The sequence below is a fragment of the Podarcis bocagei genome, assembly GCF_964188305.1.
Source record: "Podarcis bocagei genome assembly, chromosome: 6".
NCBI lineage: Eukaryota > Metazoa > Chordata > Lepidosauria > Squamata > Lacertidae > Podarcis > Podarcis bocagei.
Window position 1 is genome coordinate 59,654,940 of NC_138130.1, and position 5,090 is coordinate 59,660,029.

Genomic DNA, 5,090 nt, shown 5'->3' on the forward strand with positions numbered 1-5,090 from the left:
AGGAACCTGGCGAAGGGTGTAGCCAGGACTGAGACACACCATAGCAAGCAGGGAGTGGGGAAGGAGGTACTCACAGAGTGATGGGAGGATGGAGAGAGGATGGGAGCCAATGCCCAGGAACCAGAGCAGCTGGAACCATCATCAGAGCCAGAAGGGCTGCTCTCTCCACGAACACACTGGGCTCTGAAGTGTAGGAAGAAGCAAGATGGGTGCTCTAAGAGGCTGAGGCAGGCAAGGACCCACAGCCCAGCTGACTAGCTAGCCAGGTGGGTCTCACTAGCTCTGAGAGGAGGGGTGTGATTCCTCAGCTGGAGGTGGCTTGGAACAGGTGAGGGTCACATGCCTCATAAAGCCCAGTTGCTGAAGTCAGCGTGCAAAATACAAAAGTTGATGGGCCTTGGCTTGGATACTCCTGGATTTCTACAGGACTATACTTTGGGTTTAACTCTGGACTGTATCCTGACTGCTGGACTTCAAGTGTGGGTTACTTGGATTGACCCTGAACTGCATTTCCTGACCTTTGGACTTTGCTTGTGTAGATTGATCCCTGGACTTTGAACTTTGGACATGACACACTGACTTGCTGCCGGGTATGATACTATTCTATTTAAAATGAGCTTTATTGTTGCCTGTGGCATTTTTGGCACATCTAAAAATTTGACTACCAACCACCTCAGAAATTGAATTTCAGTCTATTGATTTGTTAACACATATGTTGTCTCTGAAGTTATGCTTATAGTTCATAATTCATGTCATTCTTCAGCTGTATAAAATAAAGTTCCACTAACTTATTGCTTCTTTACTTGATGAAGTGTGGAGGAAAGTTGAATTTGCTTAGGAGTCAATTTTTTGCCTCTGCTCATGTAATACACCAAATCCTGAGTAACATTCATAATTCTATTCAGCTGACCATTAGATTCATTGTTGTCCCTGTTGTTGTCATCACCAACCTTCAGGACTTCTTCCCCTTGGAGCAAAATTTGTAGGAACATAAACAGGCTATCATACAAATACACTGAGAGCAGTGTCATGATCACTACCAGCACCTTGAAGGCCAGGGTAAATTTTGAGATCACCACAGAACTTCAAAACAGTCTGTGCTAGCAGAAGAAACCAATTGTCTTCAGGTTTTTCTGCAAGGGTACTAGTGAGATCAAGTTCAAGGGAGACATCTAGAGTTTGGACTGTGAATGGACTACAGTGCAAACTATTCACTGCTGTGGCAACCACTGTGGTTTGCAGAGTGGCAGAGCTATTGCCATGCCTCCAGCTTGCCCACTCATAACAGTGGCAGCAGAAAGTGAAGAAGTAGGCAGATGGGGCCCAACTGCTGCACCAGCTTCCAGCTGTTGCATGATTAGGCCTTTGATTTGGCTTAGATCCAGCTAATACCAGTTATGACAACAGCTCAGTAGGTCCTGGGTTGGCTGGCCCTATCCTTATCTGAGGGTGCCCATTAAAGGACTACCTGCAAAGTTCTGCTGGTGAAAATATTGCCAGTAGGCCTTCCACCTGCACTCACATTAGGAATGAAGATATTTGGGCAGTGTCAGCAGTGGCAGGCAGGAGGCTATCTGAGATGGCAGAAGCTAACAGAGGGATGGCTCTGCTCAATCCAATAAACATACATACACACAGCCCAGCATTTGAGTTGTTATGAGGCCATGAGTTCAAGTGAAGAGGAATCTGTGGTTTATTGCTTTTTATTTAACTGTCAGGACCTTAAACAGTTTACGCAGTTTACAGTTAAAATTACCTACAAAATGAGATTTAAAAAACAACAACAAATTAGCCTTTCCCCCCCAAAAAATAAAATCATCAGTTTTAAATACATACTTTATAAAATAAAATTTACATATTCAAATACATGTCAGATCTACATGGCTGGAGAGACTTGCTTATGCAATGTTTCTGGTAGGTGTCGAAAACAGTATACTAGAGATACCTGTCCTACTATCAATGCTCAGGGAGCTCCTTCTGGGATGTGGCTCAAGGCACCAATGCAAACACTGAAACAGACAAACAACAATTTTTCCAACCACATTTTCCAACTGCCGCGCCTCCCTGTTAACAACCATTGCCTAGCACCTGTTGCCATGACTCTATTTCTCCAGTATTCCATCTTCCTGACCACTGTGTTCTCTTTACTATATACTACATGCATCTCTTCTTCTTCATGCCCTTCTTTCCCAAGCTCCACCACCTTGGTCCGAAGACTGCGGCTCGGAAAGGGCCAAACTCCTGCCCTGCAGACCAGAACTTTTTTTGCCCTTCTGCAGCCTCCAACTAGCCATGCTCCTTGACAATACCACAGATATGTCACATGATTTCCGCTGTGCATGTGAGTTAGGTGGATTGCCATTTTTGGCTTTGCGCTGAGGACAACAACCCACTCAGCACGTTTATATATAAAAAATAGTGTACGCTCTCTCCTTCAACCTAGGACAAAGCAAATTATCCCATTACAGAAATTCAACATAAAAGACCAACCTCCGTCCCCTACCCCCAACTACGTGTGCCCTGCTGCTGACACAGTCACTGCCACCGCACGCATCTATACACAGTACATCTATATGTACACAGTCACTGACAGCCTCCTCAAAACTTTCTTCTTCCAGTGTAGCCATAAGAGCATGAACCAGGGACTACTCCATCCTGGGGGCCGGGCAGCTTAATGGAAGTGAAAGAGAAGTTAAGAGAATAGTAGTATATCTTCCTTTCTCTCCCTCCTCCTAATTCTTCTGCCTTTTACACTATCTGAAATAATTTGCATCACAGCTGGACTGCTTCTTTCCCCCACCCTCTTGGCAGCCACAGCTTTCCGTCCCCTCAGCCACTCCCTATGTCTCCTTCCTGTGGTATATCAGCTCTCCTCACGGCTTCCCTTGAGGGCCATGGGGCTTCTGACACAGGGCTCCCCAATGAGCTGGGAGAAGACACAGTGGCACGCGGAACATGTGCGCAAGCACGGCATCCTCCAGTTCTTGCACATCTACCGAGCTGTCGGGGAAAGGCGCAAGGATTTGCTCCAGTGGGGGGATGAGGTAGAATACATGGTGGTAGCTTTTGACCATGAAAATAAGAGAGCACGATTGTCCTTAACTGGAGAAGAAATTGCACATACTTTGCAAGACAAGGTTGAAAGGGTAGACTCAAACCATCCAATTCTGTGGAAGCCAGAATATGGACGCTATATGGTTGAAGGGATTCCTGGACAGCCATATGGAGAAACGATGTCTGAATTTAACACTGTGCAAGAGAACATGAGAAAGCGTCGGCAGGATGTGGCATCAGTGCTGAAACAAAATGAAGCTCTTTGCACTATAACATCATTTCCAAGATTAGGTTGCCCGGGATTTACTGTACCAGAGTGTGTCCCAACGCCTGTTGAGACGGGAGCCTCCAAGTCCCTCTTCTTCCCAGATGAAGCCATCAGCAAACACCCCAGGTTTGGTACTTTAACAAGAAACATTCGGCACAGAAGAGGAGAAAAAGTAGTGATAAACATACCAATATTTAAGGACAGGAATACCCCATCGCCGTTTATAGAAACATTTCCTAATGATGATGGTGAAGCAGCAAAAGCAGCCCTGCCTGACCATGTATATATGGATGCTATGGGGTTTGGAATGGGCAACTGCTGCCTTCAAGTAACATTTCAGGCTTGTAGCATTTCTGAAGCAAGATACCTTTATGACCAGCTAGCCACAATGTGTCCCATTCTGATGGCATTAAGTGCTGCAGCTCCATTCTACAGGGGCTATGTGACAGATATTGACTGCCGTTGGGGAGTAATATCTGCATCTGTAGACGACAGAACCAGGGAGGAGAAGGGGTTGGAGCCATTAAAGCACAACCGCTACAGAATCAACAAATCCAGATATGATTCCATAGACGCTTACCTCTCTGAAAGCGGTGAAAAATACAATGACATTGATTTGGCAGTAGATAAAGAAATCTATGAGCAGCTGATAAAAGAAGGCATTGACCATCTTTTGGCCCAACACATTGCTCACTTATTTATTCGTGATCCATTGGTTCTCTTCGAAGAGAAAATACACTTGGATGATGCAAATGAATCTGACCACTTTGAAAATATTCAGTCAACGAATTGGCAGTCAATGAGATTTAAACCTCCTCCTCCCAATTCAGATATTGGATGGAGGGTTGAGTTCAGACCAATGGACGTCCAGTTAACAGACTTTGAAAATTCTGCGTATGTTGTATTTGTGGTGTTGCTGACACGAGTCATTCTCTCATACAAACTAGACTTTCTTATTCCTTTGTCCAAGGTGGATGAAAACATTAAAGTGGCTCAGCAACGAGATGCTGTCCAGCAGGGCATGTTTTATTTCAGAAAAGATATTTATAAATGTGGAAATGTTGCAGTGGGTGGATGTGGCCCAGCTCAGAATGTTCCAGAAGCAGACGCCGAAGAGTATATCTTAATGAGCATAGATACAATTATCAATGGGAAGAAGGGAACATTTCCTGGATTACTTCCAATTTTAAACTCTTACCTTGAAAGTGTGGAAGTGGATGTGGATACAAGGTGCAGCATTTTAAAATACCTGAAACTAATAAAAAAGAGGGCATCAGGAGAGTTAATGACAGCTGCTCGATGGATGCGAGAGTTTGTCGCTAACCACCCAGCATACAAAAACGACAGTGTGATTACTGAAGAGGTGAATTATAGTCTGATTTGGAAATGCAACCAAATTGCTGAAGAACAAGCTGAATGCCCTGAACTGCTTGGAGCATGCTTTAACAAAGTAAAATGCAATGAAACTAAAACTGATGCTTTTTGATGAAATGCTTTAATCAACTGTGGAAAGGATATCACATTCTCTGCTGGAGCAATAGCTACATTGCTGGTAAATATCTGCAGTTTTGTAATGCGAAGACCAAAATAGATTCTACTTCCATTTAAGATGGGCCTATCCACCAGAATATTCTCTTAAAACTCCCTACAAATAGGCACAGGCTTATATTTATGTATTATACTGTGTACAGTACATGTAAATAGTAAAATGTTTTTTTAAAAAAAAAATTTTAACATCAATGTATTTTAATAAAGCTATATTGAAATA

The 5,090-nt window shown here is 43.7% G+C and overlaps 1 pseudogene across 1 annotated transcript; it reads left to right on the top strand.

Annotated features, from left to right (window-relative positions):
• Nucleotides 1–1,791: 1,791 nt before the first annotated feature.
• On the top strand, nucleotides 1,792–5,090 carry LOC308589812 (glutamate--cysteine ligase catalytic subunit pseudogene; annotated as a pseudogene). Its single transcript has one exon. The product of its transcript is annotated as a glutamate--cysteine ligase catalytic subunit pseudogene (transcript).